General features: G+C 36.9%; 1 protein-coding gene and 1 pseudogene across 1 annotated transcript in view; one reads left to right on the top strand and one right to left on the bottom strand.

Annotated features, from left to right (window-relative positions):
- The window catches only part of LOC117716146 (contactin-associated protein like 5-1), an 838,779-nt gene that overhangs the window by 669,557 nt on the left and 147,356 nt on the right, over positions 1–21,866 (bottom strand). The window lies entirely within an intron of this gene.
- Positions 1,831–1,908, top strand: LOC117716666 (small nucleolar RNA SNORA17; annotated as a pseudogene).

Genomic DNA, 21,866 nt, shown 5'->3' with positions numbered 1-21,866 from the left:
TAAACACACCCAAAACAGACACTAAGCAAACACACAAATACACACACATACATAAAATATACATATGAACAAACACATAAAAATTACATACAGACACCCATCCACATGTTCACGTAGATACACATAAAATATACATAGACACACACACAAACACACATACACACACACACACAACTCTGACAGGCAAGTGAATCTACACTTATGTATAGAACTGAATGCTGTGGTGTATCCCTTGGCTTAGTTTCTTCATATTCCTCTTTTTATTGTTTATTCTTGTTATAGTACTTCCATTCTCTTGTCTGTTAATGACAAAGATAATCTAAGTCCAATATGTATTTTATATATCAAATTGCTAATTTTTAAGCCTGAAAAATTAAATTTAAAATAAATTATAGAGAAGCAGGCACACAAAAAAAGATAGCTTGGGCTATCTTTATTTATTTTAAGATATTTTATTTATTTTAAGATATTTATTTTGAGATTAAGTTTTGAAAACTTTTAGAGAGAAGGAAAGAGAGAGACAGTGTGCTTGAAGTACATACATCTCTCACTGTGTGTGTGCGTGTGTGTGTGTATGTTTGTGTGTCTGTCTATCTGTCTGTTTGTCCATCTGTCTGTCACTATTTTTGTGTGTTTGTTTTTTTAAGGAGCATGTCTTTCTCTGTGTACTTTTGTACATTTGTGTGCATTTGTCTACCTGTCTCTTTATATCCATCTCTTTGTGTATATATTGTTTCTCTATATGTATGTGTGTATTTATGTATGTGTGTATCTGTCTCTAGGTACCTGTGGTGTACAGAAGAGGGAACTAGATACACTAGAGCTAGTGCTATAGGCACCTGTGAGCTACCTGGCATGGGTGGTGGGAACTCAATTTGAGTCTCCTGGATGAACAGTAAGTACTCCTAAACAATGAGCTATCTCTCCAGCCCTACAACCTCATTTTGTGAACCATATTTCACAGGATTATGGTTCCTTCTGTTGCATCTAATGTATAAGACAAATTTCAATGAGTTAAGGGCAGGGTGAATTACCTGTGAGAGAGACATTAGCTTCTGCATTTCAGTTCCTAACCCCAGGATCTTCACTGGGCAATGCCTGTCCACAGGTAGAGTGTTTGTCTATAATTTATGCAAGTCTCAGCTCACTAAAAAGCTTCATGCAACATTTCCAAATGTGCTCCCATGATAATCTCCTTTAGAATCATCTTGGTTCCCTGCTCACTATGGCAGGTAGTTTCAATTTCTTCTTCTCTATGCCAGCTGACACTCCAGCACTTACCTATTCCCAATCTTGCACAGTTCTGTCCTTTTTGTTGGGGTAATAAATATCAAGTAAATTTTAATTGCTGTTTAAGTATGTATTAATAATTTTCAGTATGACTGAGCCCTTTTAAACATGCTATATATATGTATGTATATATATATATGTGTATATATATACATATATATATATATATATATATATATATATATATAGTTGTTTTTTTTCTGGCAACGTTTTCATTTGTCTTTTGTTGTGGTTGTACTTTCAGTCATTATTCAAGTCTTTTTGACTTCTTTCATTGTTTCTAAAAAATCTATTAAGAATTAGGACACTATGAATAACATCTGTAACCCATATATTAATTTTCTCATTATGCTAAAAATGGAGAAAAATTTCATCCTACTTTCATTTCTGTTACTGTGATAAATTCCCTAAAATGAGAATATTTGACTTGTAATTCTGGGTTATTGTCCCTTATTTGGAGAGGTAAATGCAAGAATTTAAAGCCTCATAACATATACACATAAATTTTTCTTATAAGTATCATGTTAAAATGTTGCATGAACTGCCCCTAGATATATTGTAAGTGTGGTTGCTGTATCACTTATATGTCAGTAGATGGCAGAGGCTACTGCTCAGATTTAAGCTTTATGTAAAATGGAGAAAGGCGATCATTAAAACAAAACATGAATCCCTAAAGTATCCAATAAGGTAGTATTTGCCAAACAAAAGGGCCAGTAGCTTGTTGTTTTTCTAAATCATAATGTCCTTTTGTTTTTAACAATATAAGCCAGAGTGTCCAAGGCATCATCTAGAATTTCATGTCACATTAATTCTTAAATTAGCCTGTTACTCAGACTTTTCCTTTCAATTCACAAAATGTCTACTGAGTATCCCCCTTTTTTTCCACACAGTCCTGCATGCATAACCATAGTAGCCATAACAATGTTAATGAAATTCTGACTTTAAAATTCCCACTTTGCTTTTGAAACCAAGTGTGAACAGTGGATCTGAACATTATCAACTGGATGTCATTGATTTAATTGTGTGACCCTCAAATTCATATGTTGGGAGTTCATTTGCTCAGTATGTGAAATTCTTGATACATAAATATGAGGTACTAACTTCAATTTTTAGCATCCACACTAAACCTAGGTTTGGCATTGCTCATCTGCAATCCCAACATAGGATATAGAGACAGGAGGATTCTTGGGACTTGATGACCTGATGAATTGGTATTATATAAGCCAGATAATACTAAGTGTGATTGATGACAATAGATTATGTTGACTTCTATGTTTGGATACACTCAGTTACAAACACTAATGCACAAATAGAAGAACATAATCTCATACATACAACATACAAATGATAGATAGATAGATAGATAGATAGATAGATAGATGCATTGAAATACAACATTCTCTCTGGAGTGCGTTTGGACACATTCCATGTAGATTTAGTCAAGTTGAAGTGAGGTATTATGGGAGTGAGAACATGGAATCCCCTGATTCACATAGAAACTCAGAAGAAAGATGAAGGAGGACAGAGGGAAAGATTGTTAGACTTCTGCAAGTCACAGAATGTCTAGAACTACCAGAAACAGGAAGCAAAAGGTGTATATTTCCACTCACTACTTCTGAAAAGACCATGATCCTAATATCACCTTGATTTCTAATGTTAGCCACTGAACTTGGGGAACAATGTCTCTGTTGTTCTAAGTTCATTAAGATTTGGTATTTTGTAGTGTGATAGCTAATGTGTGTTGGGCCCTATTTTGGCCCTGGTTTAGGCCTTGTGGTCAAACCTGAGCCTGGCACAAGTTTATGCACCCTTGTGGGAGAGCTTAAGCCTGGCTTGAGTTTTGAGACCTATCTCAGTCACTTCCATACCAAGGTGACTCAGCAATACCTGTCTGGCCCTGCCTCTGTCCCATAGTTGCTAATGTAGAGCTTTGCTATTGGCCCTGTCAGTCACCCCATACCCTCTGTCACCCTTCCCCACCTCCTATGTCATCTCACCCCACCAAAAAACTCCCTTCCTATGCTCTGTGTTTATATAAGCAAGAGGCAGGTACAATAAAGTGGAGTTCCTTCTTTGACAAGACTCCTGGCCCAGTGTGTTTCTTTTGGGCCTTTGACACTCACAATCCCATTCAGTCCAGCCCCGGAGAGACTGGGACCACTCTCCTCTTGCCTGGACTTGCTGGCAAGAAACCGACAAATGTGCTATGTTAACCCAAGGGGATCTAAAATTTCTCAGCAGACAAAACTTTTGGGCATGGCTATGAGGGAGCTTCTAGACTGGTTGATTGAGGTGAGAGGACCCACCCTAAATGTAGGTAGTACCATCCCATGCTCTGGGACCCTGGGATTAATAAAGCAGAGAGAGGGAGTTGAATATCAGCATTGACCTCTGATTCTTGACAATGGATGCCTCACATGCCCCCCTTCCCTTCCATAGCAGTGTCCTCACATTGCAAGCCAAAATAAACCTTTGCTTTCTGAAGTTCTGTTAGGTACTTAGTCCAGGAATGAAAAAAGTAACTGATGTAAGCACATTGAGAAAAATGACACTCCATGCACGCTAGAGTACTATAATGCTAAAAAACAGAAAATGGAAAGACAAAGTTGAAGATTAGTGTTGAAAGTAGTAAGAGATGAGACACATTTATATAGGGTGGTCAGGGTGGGCCTAGATCCATATGAAAGGACATGCAAGCTAGGGCCTTCTGGAGGGACTTCAGCATATTCTAGCTGGTGGGGCTGTGAGTGAGAGGGTTGAAACGTAAGACCTGTGTTGCTTACACTTACAAGGGTTCATTTTGAGTTGAGAGACACACTAATAGGGATACTACAATCTATTTTATGTCAGTCACACAACTGGTTGAACAGGGCACAGGAAACAAGAGGCCATGAAACAGCAATACACTAATCTGCAAAACAGGAAATAAAAGCCAAAGCTAGAACTTTTTTTCAGCCATTGGAGAGAAGAGACAGGACAAGCTTCTGGCTACATGTTGAAAGTAGAGCCTATATAATTTCCTTAGTAATTCTGTGTGGTTCATAAGAGGAAGTGGGCAACAGACAAGATGTACTCTGAGGTTTAGAGGTTGGCAACTGGTGAAAGGGAATAGCCACCACTAAGAAGATATAAAAGCTTGGCAAGTATGGAGTGTGGTGAAGCATTGTTCTGACATGTTGAGTGTAAAATATACAATAGATAATCAGTATCCATTAGTGTATCAGTGGGCAGCAGCTGATGCTTCCAACTATGAGAATAGAATGACGATGCTGTCTTCTAATTGTGCGATGATGGAGAAAAGCTTGATTTTTGACAGATGACTTTAGAAACTAATCAGTGGGCTTCTTTCCTGTACAGAGGCAGGTAGGACACCAGAACACCAGGACCAAGCAGAGAGCAAGAACAGGAGCTATAGCATTCCATAGATAAAAGCAGTTGCTGGAGCAGGCATAGAATGTGTCACACATATTCTGACTGCACTCTTCTCCAGGCCTGACAGCACAGTAAACAAACCAGCATAAGTGAGGAAGAAAGAAAAGTGACTGAGATGGTACCATAGTTAACCCTCACTGCTAACCTCACAGGATCTAGAAAGACTATGGAAACGCTCCTTTGAGTACATCTATGGAAATGTACCTGAGCTGGGTTCTTAGAGTAAATGAGGGAAGATAAAACCACCTAGTTTCTAGTACTCATGTCTCTTCTTCCCAACTGCCAAAGCAAACTGGATAGCTACATGCTATCCACACCATGGTAGGCTGTAATTTCTAACTGATGACAAATGAACTCTTCATTCACAGAGGTGCTTCTGTAAGGTATCTCTAGTCACAGCAGTGAGAACTAACATAGAGGGAGAATGCAAAATCAGAAGATAGAACCTTGGCCGGCAAAGCAGTTATTTTTCACAGCATGAAAGATTTTCTATAGGCTTCAAGTCACCAGCTCTCATCTCCAGTTCTCAGTGTGAAAACTGAAGTTGTAAAAAGCCTATAACATTTGAAGGAGGCAGGAAGGAGGCTTAGCCGTCTCACCAAGTGAAGGGTACTAGTTTTGTTTGTTCCATTTCAGTAAACATGTGTTAGAATCTATTAGTAAGTTTTAACTTCCAGTCTTAGGCTAGTGGCTCAGGTCTTACCCCTTTAGTCTGATGTCCCCATCCCATTACCTTCCACACTGTCACATCAATGAACATTGCATGGGGGCTTTGCTAGGTTTAGTAGCAGTTCTTTCTTCTCTCCTTGTCTGGGGAATGTTGTGCCTCAACTCCATTTCATAGAATCCCTACTGCCCATGCCAAAGCGATATGTCACCATAACTCTAGTGAGGGACAGTAGCGGTAAGAGTTTATATAAAGACCTCTGTGACCTTGGAGATTGGGCACCATGGGAAGCCACCTGTTAAAGTACCTGGAGACCAAGGAAGGGGTCTGAGAAGAAGAAACTTCACCTTGCTTTTTCTATGAGGCAATCCTGATCAGAAAATTCAACCCAACTTGGAAGTCTCAACTTTCCTAGGAATCATTCTATAAACAGCCCCTGTTGTCTGTCATAAAACCTACCTTTATGATTATATTTAGGACATTTATATCTCTTCTTATCATTGCTGTAAATTTATGAAGGTAAGATGCATCATTTCAGCTTGGTATGCCCCTGAGATGCTTTTCATTCACCTAGGACACTCTCCATTGAGTGATAAATGCTGAATTGGCATCCTGTTACCTTGCAACTGCTTCACCTTTTAGTTTTCATTAATAATCATAATTGCATTACCTCATTCACCAGGTCTCTTGAAAGATTCAAAGATGAACATAAGCTCTTTTTTCCCTAGTAACAGTATCTTAAACGTCTTCAAATAATATCTTCTTCAAAAACAGTAGACCCTAGAAAACTATCAAATGTGGGCATAGTTTTTTATCTGTTGTTTTGGCTGTTAATTTTCCTTCTGTTATTTATATAATAATTACAATTTGACACCAAATGGGAAATTTGACTGTCAGAGCATAAAGAGTCATATTTGTTCTATTTCAAAATAATTTATTTCACTTTTAAATCACTGCCAGTATTGTTCCAAGAGTAAAGTTAGCAAGACAAGTATATTTGTATCTGGAAATAAAAGATGTGTAACATATCAACAGTTCTTCCACATTTGGGAAGAATGTTTTTTTGTAAAAGTTTATAGCTAGTGCTTATAAACATTTAAGCTCTATTAAAAAAAAAGAAACAAGGGACAGAGTGGCAGCTCAGTTGGCAAAGTACCTTGGCACGAACATTATGACCTGAGTTAACAGGGCCCACATAAAAGTGGGTAGCAAAATGACTTAATGGCTAAATTCACTTTCTGCCATGCCTAAGGTTCTGGATTTGATTCCTTGGATCCACATGTTGGAAGAAAAGAATTGATTCTCATAGATTGTCCTTAGACCTCCACATGCATGATAAGATACATGAATATACATATACACAGTAATAAGAAGACTGTTACAAATTTAAAAGCTGTATTTTGTGGCACAGAAATATAATCTTAGTACTGATGATGTGCTGACTTGCTGCTTGTAGGCTCCTGGATCTTCCATGCTGATCACTCTGATCAAACTGAGACAGTTTCAAAAATCAAGGTGACTGATAGCCTGAGGAATCATGCAAGGTTGACTTCTAGCCATGCCATACACTTGTACATAGGTGCATGCACACCTATACATACACATGAACTAACACACATGAAGATGTACATGTACAGAAAATAACTAGAACAAGTCAGTGCCTAATTTTGATTTCCAAAAAAATATGTTGGCCTTAGCAAAATGTCCTACTCTATGCAACGGAATATGTTAAAAGTATGTTATTCTAAATAAACTTTTCACTAAGTTCTGTTACCTTAAATACTAAACAATTATTTATTTATTTTTTAGTTATAAAAAATTAAAGGTGTTCATTGTATAAATATATAAAAGAAAAAAATTCAGCTTATTTTGTATTTATAGAACTATTATTTTCTCTTTGAATAAAAAAAGGAATCTGTGTTTTTTCTTATTTATAACTTGAAAATAATGTTCAGCTACAGTTATTGCTTTTATGTCATGTTTAATATTGAGGATTCTGTCTTTGATTGGTGAGATGGCAGAAAAAGAAGTTTGCCATGTAAACCTGAAAACTTGACTTAATACCCAGGATCTACATAAACCTTTAAGGACTGAATCAACTCCACAGTCACAATATGTTTGTGACACGAGGGCCATGATATGTGCACTGTCTCCTGTAGTATCAATAAAATTTTAAAAATTTATAGACATATCTTGATCTATCTCGATTTTAGCAAGGCAAGAAGGTCTACTTCCCCACCAATGATTTATCCCCAGAGCCTCAGAAGTGAAACATACCAAAGGACGCAACCCTTCTTTCCAGGTGAATGAAATTACATTGGCATTAACAATTTCACAGGATAGCTATTTCAGTCAACATCCATATGCATGCTTAGGGTACAGGATTCTGAAGAAATTTTCCACATTTACAGGAAAGAAAGAAACCCACAGTAGTACTATATTTAAGGAAACAATTAAATATCTGAATTTTATGTCTGTAGGAAGGACAAGAAGAAGAGTCCTCACCTTGCTCACATGCCCACACCATCAGTCTAGCTGTTCTCCTTTCTGCTGTACTTCACTATACATAAAACAAACTTTGAGGCTGACTAAAAGACTTTTTCCCCTTAATTAAAAAAAAGACCTTTTTCCACAAATCTTTGAGCTTTCTGTTTTTAAATTAGTGAAGAGACTTATTTAAAAGACAGATTTTAAATGAATTCAATAATCTCAATTTGAAAATAGTCACATATTTTCATTTCCTAGCCATTTTAAGATCATAAAGCATGGTGAGGTGTGCTAATATTTAGATTTTATAAGTTTTTACTTGGGCTGTGGTTATGGAGTGTAAGCAATTGGAAGTAGGTAAGCTCTTGGCTAGGGTTATTGATACAAAATAACATTTCAATATTTTTGAGCATTGACAGAGTACAGCAGTTCTGTCATTGACATGAGTTATCAAGAATTTTTGAAACCTCAAGGCCCAAAAGTAATTCAATAAATTTTTTTTTTTGCAAATAAGTAAAACATTTTAAGGACTCATGTGTGGGACTTGGGAGGTTGCTTAGCTGCTGAGGTGTTTGTCCAACACACATCGAGACCTGTGAAAAATCTGGGTGTAGAGAAGACAATTTTGACCCCAACACTGGGGAGGTAATGAAATGGAGACTCCTGGTTTTGCTAAGCAGTCAGTCTAGTACAGTTAGTAAATGTCAGACCAATGAGATACTTTATGTTAAGGAACAAAGTGGGTTGCTTCTGAGGAGTGAAAGCCGGGTTGTCCTCTGGCATACATAGGTGCATGTGTTTGTTTGCCATAGATAAAGATAGACTATTATAATTGGTCAAATTTTTATGAGACTGAACTTTATGGATGGAAAACTGAGGGGGAATCGAAATTTCTATGGCTAGTTGTGGAGAGTGAAATTAAATCTTCTCTCCAGTTAGAAAAGAAGATACACAATCTTCATGCCTGTGATAAATGTTATAGTTTTCACTCATTTTGCAAGACTACTTTTCCATAATAGTCTTTTAGATGGGCTTTACCTCTCTTTGCCTCATAATGCATATGTTATTAAAGACCACATTGCTATGGTAGTCTGAATAATAATGTAGTATGGGTCATTAATAGCATAACAGGTAGCAATGATCTCTGAGAAAACTTCTAGGGTAGTCAGCAGGGAAGTATAAAAGTGAGGAACTGTTTCATGAGTCAAATGTAATAATGGGTGAAGGAGTCTGAGAGTCTGGACTGAGTGCAAAGGAAAAACTGAACTGAGCATGCTCATTCATCTTTATCTGCTTCCTGAATGTAGATGCCCCTTGTGCAGCTGTATCATGTTCCTACTCCCATGCATTACCCACCAAGGTGGGCAGTGTCTTCAAAATGTGAGCCAAAATAAATGCTTCTTCATTAAGTGTTTTTGTTAGATATTTTGTCACAGCAATGAGTAAAGCACTGACTTTTTTTTTTACTTGTTTGTTTGCTTGCTTGTTTTTTGTTTTTCAAGTAAAGGTTTCTCTGAATAGCCATGGGTGTAGTGGAACTCACTCTGTAAACCAAGCCTGCCCTCAAACTCAGAGATATGGCTGCCTCTGTCTCCTGAATGCTGGGATTAAAGACATGAACCACCATATCCAGCTAAGCAGAGAATATTTTACCAAAAAATATAGTGTCAGAAAATATGATATGACGGCTAACAGTTTACACAAATGAAGACATTTGAAGAAAATACTTATCATAAAATTCCTATGGATATATTTAACTTTCTGATAACTCCTGTTAGTGGTGGTGTTTCACTAATTAGGAGTGGACCTGCTGATAGCACAGACATCTATATTACTCTAACTTTGTAAATATGAAGAGATAGGTTGAGAGAAGTGAATACTGGGAGCAAATTCTATTTGTATTTCTCTTTTCTAAGACCAAGATTCTATTGATTGAGCTGTGCTGGTCTCATGCCAAATAGTTTTTATTCATAGATAATTTTGGAATGAATTATTTTTAGAATTACAGAATATTTGCTTTTAAAGTTAGTCACTTGATCCAGTAAGTGTTTTGTATGGCCATGTTGTATTCCCAGCTGTATCTGATTATATGTGAAGGTACCCATTGCTAGAGATTGTTCTTCTCTTCATTTTTTTTATAAGATAGGTGCACATGTGTGTATATTGTATATGTGTTCATGGATTTGAATTCATCCACGTGAAGATGAATTTAGAGGCCAGGGGCCAACATAATATGTTTTTCTTAACAGTTTTTCACTCTATTTTACTGAGACAGAATCTCTCACTGAACATGGAGCTTATGAGACTGTCTAGGCTGCCTGCTAGCAAGCTCCAGAGACCATCTTGTCTCTGGCTTTCCAAAGCATTAGAATTATAGAGGCACTTTGTCATATCAGGTTTATTTTACTTTTAATTAATTTATTTATTTCTTTTTTTGCCATGAGATCAAACTCAGGTCCATTTGATTCTATGACAACTGCAGTAGTGACTGAAGCATTTTTCTAGACTCCTTCACCCATTATTACATTTGACTCATGAAACAGTTCCTCACTTTTATACTTCCCTGCTGACTACCCTAGAAGTTTTCTCAGAGATCATTGCTACCTGTTATGCTATTAATGACCCATACTACATTATTATTCAGACTACCATAGCAATGTGGTCTTTAATAACATATGCATTATGAGGCAAAGAGAGGTAAAGCCCATCTAAAAGACTATTATGGAAAAGTAGTCTTGCAAAATGAGTGAAAACTATAACATTTATCACAGGCATGAAGATTGTGTATCTTCTTTTCTAACTGGAGAGAAGATTTAATTTCACTCTCCACAACTAGCCATAGAAATTTCGATTCCCCCTCAGTTTTCCATCCATAAAGTTCAGTGGATCTGGAAGCCTTACTTGAAGAAGTCATGAGAGAGAAGTAAAAGACAGCCTGATAGATATCACCTTCTTTTCTTTGTGGTACAGGGAAGAAACACAGAACTGGAAGGCAACCCCTTCTCCAACACTGCATCCCATTGTGATTGGCATGTACAAGTTACCTTCTACACCTCAAAATAGCAATCCTAACACACAGCAAGGTGCTTTGGCATCTCTCATAAATCTGGTGTCAGGGACCTTATGAATTCTAAACAGGAAGTTGTTCACTGGATGCTCTGTATTAGAAATAATGTAAAACAAAATACCTCTTAAATCAAAAAAATATGATTACCCATTTATAGACCTCTTTGAGAGATATGTTAAAGTAGTGGTGGTTCCTATGGATCTCCCACCTCTGTCAGGCATGGGAGCAATACCAGAGACTTGGAAGACCAGTCTGAGAGGGTTGTGAATTCAAGGCTTACCTGGGTAATTTGAGGGAAAATCTCACCTAAAAGTACTGCAAACATAAACACAAAAATATAATTACATATTCTCAACAAACTTTAAGGTAAACTTGATAAGCAGAAACCAAAGTTGGGACCACAGTAGAACAGTGTCTCACTAGAAATAAGAGAGTGAAACTTCAGCATAGCTGAGGACTATACAAGCATACGTGGATCTGTATCAAGAAGAATCGGCATTGGCTTCTGCAGACACGTTTAGGAAGCCTACATGTAGATTGTGTGTGTGTGTGTGTGTGTGTGTGTGTGTGTGTGTGTGTGTGAACTGTTTCCATTATGAAATAAACTCTATAATGCCAAGGTTTTTGTATTATTTCCTCTATATTTCTAATATAACCAAAAGAAGAATGTTTGTTTCTTGAAGATTAAGAATAAAAACTAATAATGACTTAAAAGAAGATGGCTCAATGGTAAAGTGTTCACATGCACATTTTCACAATCTAATAGCCCAAACATGTGCACACTGACAAGAAGTAGTACAACACACACACACACACACACACACACACACACACACACACACACACACACTTTGTGCTAATTATATGATTCTGTAGCAGAGTACTTGTCTAACCTTTTAACCTGGGTGAGATTCGGATATAGAATTCCTTACTGTTAAGTAAATAGATAGATAAACAAACAAATGTCAGAAATTTTTCTTTGCCCCTTTACCATCCCCCAAAGTCCCTACTCATTCTCCCTCTGGTTAAATTCTTCTCAGTTGCCGATAATGGTGTAGCTGGTGCCTTGTATTTGTCTCTACCTGATTCTCATCTCTTTGCTCATCCACATCCACTGATCGCATCTCAGTGACATTCTTTGTTCTCTAATATGCCATCACATTTGAGAATGGTCGTCCATTGATTATATAATCTTCCAGTTGCTGAGACCATGTTCCCAGCTTCCTGAATTATTTGTATTTAACTTTATCCCAGATTGTGAATAAAAATCAGACTCCTTCAAATAATTTTAGTTACTTGCAAACTAAGAAGGGAAGTCAAACTTGAAGCAGGGTATCTTTGGCTACTCTTGCTGTAATGAAAAACCATGACCAAAGCAAGATGGGAAGAAAAGGGATCGTTTGGTTTATGCTTTCACATCACTGTTTATCATAAAAAGGACAGGAATTCAAATAGGGCAGGAAGTAGGAGGCAGGAACTGCTTCAGAAGCAATAAGGAATGCTTAATGGCTAATTCTTCATTGCTTGCTCAGCCTACTTTGTTATAGAACATGGTACTACCAGTAAAGGCTTAGTTACACTCAAAATAAGATGAGCTCTCCTCCAATCAATCACTATGTAAGAAATATCATACAGGCTTGCCTACAATACAATTTTATGATAGAATTGTCTCGATTAGGGTTTTCTCATCCTGAAAATCCTAGCTTTTATTGTGTGGCATAAAGTAGCCAGCACACATAACCAAGTCTGAGTAATTAATTCTCAGTCAGTTGTGATTATACTATAGGTCAGAAACCTTGATAAAAAGCTATGGACGTGAATAAATGTGTGAGACTCTGAGATACCTGTGGAAGTTACTGTGAGGGCTGCTCACCAGCCTGTATTTGAGACATACTGAGGTAGATGGCTTACTATACTTAACTTCCACCATCGTTCAAATTCAAAGTTCATTTTACTGGTTTTTAACAGGATGCTGCCAGCTGTTCACTTCATCATAACTGTGACACATGGGTTCTAATGAACTCTCAGAGATGCTGATTTATTACTGTAGTCTTTCTTACCAGCTTCTGTTGAAATAACTGTCTTTTTCTCAGCCTCTGTTTTCTAAAATGAAAGTGCTGATTGAATGTTGTAGATCTAAGCTTTGAGATCAGAAAATAAATTCTCACTGAAATCCCGGTCCCTCTGCTTTCAGGGCCTGTGGCTTTGAAACATGCTTTCTTGAGCATATAGTTAATAGATGCTGCTTTTCATTCATTATAGGTATATTTTGAGGATAACACTGATCGAACGTAGTAGCATAAAGACACAATGTGTGCTGTAATGCAAGCAGCCACCAACACATAAGAATTACTTTTTTCAAGGTTCTCCCCCATCTCTCACCTTCTGACTCTCCCTCCTTTTCTAGGTTCTGCCTCTTTTTCTTTTGGGTCCTGATTAACTGAGTAAGGGAAAGCAGGGATGCAGGGGCTGTGAATGTCCTGCTGATATTTGCACAATTTGCTCCTTTCCTTTTGACACTGTGTTGATGTGTCTCTGTTTATGTAGATGCCATGCATGTATAGTTGTATATGTTTGTGTGTACTAGTTTATATAAATACATAGCATGGTGTATGTGAAGGTCAGAGGCCAACCTCAAGTGTCAACTCCATCTCTCACCTTATTTGAAAAGGGATTTCATATCAGTTCAGGATAGTTGGTCCTGGAGCTTCCAGGAAATCTGTTGCCTCTGTTTTCCATCTCCCTATAAGACTACTGTGATTACAGAGGCAAGGCCCCAACAATGTTTTACCTGGGAATCCAATCTTAAGTCTTCATGTTTATGCAGCAAGCATGTCATATCCTGACCCATCCTTCTATAGTTCATCTTATGCTTCCATCATTTTGTATCTATTTTTTACCTTCTAACTGTAAAACCCCAAACTCATCTCTGACATTTTTTTCCTTCTCTTCCTCCAAAGACAGCCTTTCTCTTTAAAGTGAATGGGCACTTCCAGCAGGGGGAGGAGAAATGACCCAGGAGTGCAGGACACATGAGCATGTTCTGTGTTCAAATTAGTTAAGCACTGGAACAATCGCTCTACAACTGAATGAAGAAGAAAAGTAAAGAAATGGCTGAAATTTGACTTTATAGGAGGGCCCATGTGGTCCCACAAGTTTGTGAACATTGTTTGAGTTGGTAGATTCACATGTGACAAATGGAAATTTGGAAGGTACTTCATGAAAATTGAAAAGACTATCTTACTAATAAAGTTTAGCACAGCTAATAGGTAGACAAGTCTGTTGGAATACTTTTGGCAATGAATTCAATAGAAAATATCAAATGTGATCATGCACTTAATCATTGTTGAAGATGGCAACAGATTAATGATATGCATATATATGCCCAGCATAAATGCTACCAAGAAATGTGCTTATAACTATAGTTTCAGGGAAATGTGCCTCAAGGATTGAGAAATTGACTCAATTGGAAAAGTGCTGGCCTTGAAAGCACCTAGACCCAGTAGCTAGTCCTGAAAACCCACATAAGGGTATCTAGCAATGGAGTGCACACTTGTAATCTCAATACTGGGGAGACAGAGACAAGCAGTTCCCTGGGCATGTTGCGCAAGACAGACTTGTCTACATATTTGAGGCTAGTCTCACAAAAAACAACAACAACAACAACAAAAACAAAACTGTCTCAATAAAGAAGGTGAAAAGAATCTGGGAAATAACACCCATGGTTGTCCTCTGTTTACTCTATAAATGCACATGTGCACATAAACAAACATATACACAAACACAATAATAGACATTTATACAAAATATATTTACATGTATTCATGGCTGTATAAAATTAGTATTTATGTTGATCAACTTTCATAAAAAAGTATTTTGATATATTTTTTCTTGAATGGGTATCTTGTTTATATTTTATAAATATATATATAGAAATGCAGATAAAAGTGTCTATTATCTGCTTCTAAACATTTAAATATAGACTATAGTTGACTTCTTATAGGCAACACATAGAGAACAGATTATGTATACATTTTATTCAAAAGAATAAACAATATGCCTAATACTACCATGCAGAATTTATATTAAAAATATTTGTGAATGTAGTTGGGCAACTTAAGCAGTAGAGAAATTAACTTCCTCCAAAAGTTGAAAGACTACAGTTACACAATTCCGCTCAGCATAGTACAGAACCTAGACAGTAGCTGAAGAATACTGAATCAAAAGACCCAAAAAGGAGTCAAGTGTTGAACATGGCATCATGGAAAGGTAGATAGGAATAAAATGTGTGTGTGTGTATGTGTGTGTGTGTGTGTGTGTGTGTGTGTGATATATATATATATGTGTGTGTGTGTGTGTGTGTGTGTATACATTATATCTCAACCCATATATAAAACCTTCAATTTATAACCTGTCTCCTGCAAGATAGGCTAGGGCAGTGGTGGCCAAGATCTTGAAGGAATGAACTAACAATTGCTAGTCTAATTTGAAGTCCACGACACAAAAGGGAGCCTATGGTGCACTCTGCATGGAGTTTCAAAAACTGGGACCTGAATAGCGTAGAGAACTAGAATAGAACCAAATAAGACTGAGAAAAGAAAAGAAAGAAAGAAATGAAATGATTCCTAATGATATTTTGCAATTCTGCTGTATTTATTGATTAATGCCTAGCCCAATTGTCATCAGAGAAGCATCACATAGCAATGATGGGAGCAGATGCAGAGAGTTACAGACAAACACTAGGCAGAGCTTAGGAAACCATGCAGAAGAGAGGAAGGAAGGATTGTAGGAGAGAGAGGGGTCAGGATCACGTTGACTAACCAGGACACATAGGGCCTCACAGAACCTGAGGTGGCAATAATGGAGACTGCATTGGTGTGCACTGGGTCCTCTGAATGTATATTATGAATGTTTAGCTTGGGAATTTTGTAGACTTCCTTGGCATAGGAGTGGGAGATGTCTCTGACTCTATTGCCTATTCTTGGGACCCTTTTCTTTTTACAGGGTTGCCTCCTCCGGCCTTTATATGAGGATTTGTTATGTTGTGCTTGGTTGATATCCCTGGGATATCTTCACTTTTCTAAAGGGATATAGAGAAGTAGTAAATCTGAGGGAGAGAAAGGAACAAGAAAGAGTGGAGTAAGAAGAAACTTCTGTGGGATGAATGATATGAGAAAAGAAAAAGTGAAAACACATTTATATTTTAATTTGTGTGTGTGTGTGTGTGTGTGTGTGTGTGTGTGTGTGTGTGTGTATGTGTGAAGGCATTTCATGCATATGCAGATGCCCTCAGAAGTCAGAAGTGGGTAGAAGATTCCCTGGAGTCACAGTTATAGTCGTGAACCCCCTGACATGGGTCCTGGGATCTGAACTTCAGTACTTTGCAAGAACAAATAATGCTCTTAATATTCTGAGTTATCTCTCTGGGATGGTGCATATTTGAAAACTGAGATCTGAGTCCCAAAGGAATCCACTGAGTCCTAGTATCTGGGCTGTTCTATGCTTAAAATAGTATGTGACTTACTGTTGTCACCTTTTATCTAATCAAGCAATTTTAAGATTATGTCTCTTTAGTGTGGTTTATGTTCTATTTTTCACTATCTATAGGATAAAACTGAACACCGTCTAAAAAGTCCTGGCTCTACAGTTTTGTGTTTGTTTTGCTTTTGTAATCGCACTTCCATGTGGTTCTTCAAGGCACATAATTAAAAGGTTCTCAGGGGGATCTAAAATGGATAAGGTGCCACACGAACCTAGATTCTTATCCTATTTCTTGGCTGTCAATGCTATCCTTCTAATCAAATATTATATGCCCAATATTCAGTAAAATAATATAGAACTTTATTAGAACAAAGCAGAAATTTATTCCCCTCCCCTTTTGTAACTTTCAATTTAGTATGAATACAAATGATAAACCAAGCAAGCTCTGAGAGATGAACCATTCATGAGAGACTGAATTATGCTGATACTGAGAGGCTAAGTAGTCAAGTTTGGGCAATGGAACTTCTGCTAGGAAATGCATAGTTTTTGATGATATTAAAATAACAAAGAACATATTAGGGTAAAGAACCCAGAGTACAACATTGTACCAATTTCCTTCTGTTATTTTTTGACTTAAACATTAATGTCTTTTGACAATAAAGCTATTGAAATAATATTTATGTGAAGTCTCAAAAATATTCAAATGTTAACAAAAGCACATTTCTGCATGTTTGAGAGCTTAGGCCTGAGACTTGTGAAAGCCACTGAGCCCTTGCTACTGAGCCCTTGCATTCTACACACTCTTATAAGATGATTTACACCAGAGTGTGAAGAGCAGGCAGGCAAATGTGCATCTACTTATCAAAGAAACAGATGTCTCCATCATATAACTAGGGTTGCAGTACTGGAACACTAACACCACCTATTCATCCTAAAATATCTGTTGACTTCCGAACAAGACCTAAAGATAGCTTTTCTCTGCAGGTTTTATCTCTTTGTGTCCTGGCAAAAAAAGAATCCAATTCCTGAACACCAGCTTCAGCACATGTGAGTCTCCATGTTAACAACTCATCCCTCAAAATGGTCTTTCTTTTTCAATTTATCCTCGACAGTGCCACTAGAGTGAATCTGGGAAATTTTAATGCATAAACATGTATGAACTCTATTAAAAACTGACTTTCAGGCCAGCAATAAATATTTCATTTTGTAGTATGTGTAAGTCTCAGAAAAAAATTTAAATAAGGATTATTCTTAAAATAAGCATCACTTTTTAATCTAAAACTTAACTGTATTTTATATGAACATCCTATTCTACCAGGCTAGGTTGCTAATCTTATCATTTCTTAAATTTCAGCAAAAAGTTCATTCAAAGATTTCATTTTCATATTTTCTTTTGAGAAATGGTCTTTCTATGTACTCCTGGATGTCTAGGAATTCCTTTTGTAGATTAGACTAGCCTTGAACATACAAGGCTTCTCCTGCCTCTGCCTCCTGAGTGTTGGAGTTAAAGGCGTGTGCTACTGTGCCTGGTTATTTTTATTTTATGTGTGTGTGTGTGTGTGTGTGTGTGTGTGTGTGTGTGTGTTCCTGGATATAGGTTTGTGAACATGACTGCAGTACCCTCACAGGTTACAAGAGAACATTGTATACCCTGAAGGTGGAGTTATAGGTAGTTGTGAGCCATCTGACATAGGTTATGGCAGCCACCATATTCTGTTCTTATGCAAGGGCAGTATGTTCCTACAAGTCATGAACCAACTCTTCAGCCACACTCTCAACTCTTTAAAACCCAAACTTCCCAAACCCACAAAGCGCATTTACAGTCACTTGTGGGAGGTGTCCTGCTTGTGTTCCAGGATTTACTTCTCAGATATGAAAAAAAGTCAGTGTGTGTATTATCTACTTGCTGTGTTTGAGGCCCTGAACATGTTGTCAGTCTTGTGAATACCTTTTGATCCACACTGTTGTCTGTTCATTGGATCTTTTTTGTTTGTTTGTTTGTTTGTTGTTACCTTCCCAACACTTCATAGTTCCATCGAGTATGACATCCTCTGAAATCCTCCCCATGTCCTTGTCTGAGTGAATTTTCTCTCTTCCCTGAATTATAAGTCCTGGGAATCTCTCTGCCTGAAACTTAATCACACCATTGCTATTTTCATACACTAATCTGCATCCCCACCTTAATCTTGAACACCTTGCAAAGGGGACATTATCTTTTCCTCCAGACTCCCAAAATTTCAGCTTCTTTTCACAGTATGTTTAGAGAAAAAACAAAGAGGATTTGGATGAATCCACAAATATTATGCCTCACAGTAACGTTTTATAATGAACATTAGAAAGGGATTACAGAGTTTGCAAGAAAATACATAGTTTGTGTTTTACCATAGTATTCAAAAGTGAAAGATCAAGTGCATTAGACTCTGTAAACAGATTCATTAATATTATGGGTAATGGTTTCTGGAAGGCAGCTACTGAGCTCAGCACAGCACAGTGATATAAACTTAATTTTGTTCATTTCCAATAGATTATGACACATTGGCTACATATGTCTATTTTGTTCATATATATGGTTATTTCCTTCCTTCCTTCTTTTTTCTTTCTTTCTTTCTGTCTGTCTTTCTTCTTTCTTTCTTTCTTTCTCTTTTTTTCTTTCTTTGTTTTTTGTATTTGGTAGGAATGGAATATAATTCAAAGCAAAACAAGTACTTTCTGCTATATTTTGAATAATTAAGAATAAAAATATTTTAGTAATTTTAAGGGTCCCCTAAAATAATTAGCAGAGAATTACCTCTGTGGAGTTGACAACATAATATGTGACAAACCCACAGGACTTTTAAGGTACTCCTCACTGTCAAATATGTAGCCCATTAATCCATCCGCGTATCCTTTTCAAATAATAGTTTAAATTTATAATTTAAAAATTTAGTACCAGTATGTAACGTATCTTGATCATATCTACCCTTCAACCTTATATAAAAATTTCCTCTAGTACAGCAAACATCTTCCTCCCAACTTCATGCCATTTCTTAGGTATGTGTTTACCAATGAGTCCAGTTAGTACTGCTCATGTGCTACACGGGGGACTTTTCAGGTCCCACAACTCTGAAGAAAAATAACTCTCCTCACCAAGCAACCATCAGTTACCAGTATCTCCTAAATTTGGGTGGAATCTATGTAATTTTTTACCGCTGCATGCTGGGATTTTAATTTCTTTCAAGTAGTATAATTGTTACAGCCACTGAGAGTTTCTGTGTGCAACAGTCATGTCACATCTAGAGGGCAGTACTTCACAGAATTTCTCTCCATCCTTAATTTCTTAGCCCTTGAAGAAGAGGTTGCTATAAATGTTTGCTCTACAGCTAAGCATTAACAGTCATTTATTATCAGCCTTGTACACAATTATAATCTTTTTATTGGAATAACTTGTTTCATTGCAGTGTGGTATAGGAATTGCATGTATTTATCATCCCAATGTTCCAGGCAGACTAGATTAAAGTGTTGCTATCACCAAGAGTGAAGAACTAGCACCAAGTACAGAAAGGAACAAGTAAAATATAGACTATTCTATATTGAGAGATGTGCTCCTTACTCTTTTCGATTGAGGAACAATTATTATATCCAGAATTTTTAAGAGAGGTGAAATGTAAAAGTGAAAGATTTGTGAATGTCAGAGTAGAATAATTTGGCAGGGATAGGAAAAATAGATGAAATGTGTTTCTGATTCAAAGGAGAGTTGATGGGGAAGTAAAGGTGTATTCATCTAAACTAAAGACATGTTCAGGACTGAGGAGATGGAACAGTCAGAAACTGCTTGCCTTGCAAGCAGGAGCTCTTAAGCATAATGCCCCAAATTTATGCAAAAACATCAGTACATAGGAATATACAATTACAATCCCAGAATTCAGGAGCTATAAAGAGGTAGACTGTTGAGACTTGCTGGCCAGCCAGTCCAACCTGGTGGGCACGTGCCAAAACAACTAGAGAGATGTCTCTAAACAGCAACAAAATCAAGAAAGGTAATTTCTAAGATACAAAACTAAAGGTGACCCTCTGGTGCTTGCATACACTCAAGTGTACCTATACACACACACACACACACACACACACACACACACACACCATTATTTTGAGAAGAATGTAAAGGAGATATAGTCAGCTTTATAAGTAGCACTTTTCTGCAAAACAGGAAAAGAAAACACTCCTCTATTTTATTTTATTTTATTTTATTTTATTTTATTTTATTTTATTTATTTATTTATTTTGGTCTCTGTGAAAGAGATGGATTAATCTACTGACCGAAAGCTCACAAGTCCAATACTTCTGAGAATGCTTCATACAAAGCAAGGCTTTATTCTGAATCTACTTTCTCTAAAATGTAGATAATTAAGCTGACAAAACTCAAGTCCAAACTATATTTAGCTGATCAAATGACTTTCTCCCTAACACATTTTAGAATCATGACATGCCCTTCTGTCATATTGCCAAATTTGTAAGTCAAAATATCCTATATCTAAGAAAGGATACTGGATAAACTAAGATCCAAGTGTGAAACTGGCAATTTTGCTCAGTTTGTTAAATCAGTCTGTACTCTTTTTCACTGCATAAGCAATCCTGCCATAAACACACAGTGCAAATTAGACTTCAAATACATATCAGTAATCTGATTATCTCCTCCCAGATGCCAATGCTGTATACGGGGGGCAGGGGTGGGGGGGATACACTGGCTTATTAAGTCACAAACGATTAACGTCAGACATAAAAGGAAGTGACTTGTTCAACTACTGTCATAGGATGTAGGTCAAAGTCCAGCTGGAAGAACCCTTGTAAGTAAGGGAGACAGGGACATTTTCCTGTTTGACACATTTATTAGATCAAATATCTTCATAGGGCACATAATGAAAATATGGGAGATATACTAATTGCAAGAAACAGAGGATACAAACACTGAAGTTGAAAAGGGAAACATTCAGTTCTAGGCATGTCTAGAGTACACTAAATTCTGCACTATAACAGCTTAATTATATCCAAGAGAAGTGATTTGTAAATAACCAAATTTTTACTCACAATGATTATAACAGTCCCCAGAATATGGGAATTTTCATACATGATACCTCAATTCATCCCAGAATTATTGACTGAATTGCCAAACTGAGGTATCATACTATTTTCTTTGTTTAATTGTGAAGGTCAATTTTGTTAATTTAACAATATCTAGAAACACTTCTAGAAATGTCTGCAAGAGATTTTTAAGATCGAGCTAATTCAAGTGGTAAGACAAATCATATCAATTCATAATCTTGGTTCCAGACAGAATAAAAAGGAAAAGTTTAGCTGAGGACTAGCATGTACTCCTTCTGCTTCCTGACTTTAGATATGAAGCAAGCTGCTGATGTTGGAACATGCCATCAAACTGAGCCAAAATTACCTGTTCTTTCCTTGCTT

This window comes from Arvicanthis niloticus, chromosome 10, assembly GCF_011762505.2.
Source record: "Arvicanthis niloticus isolate mArvNil1 chromosome 10, mArvNil1.pat.X, whole genome shotgun sequence".
NCBI lineage: Eukaryota > Metazoa > Chordata > Mammalia > Rodentia > Muridae > Arvicanthis > Arvicanthis niloticus.
This window is presented reverse-complemented; position numbering and strand designations above follow the sequence as displayed.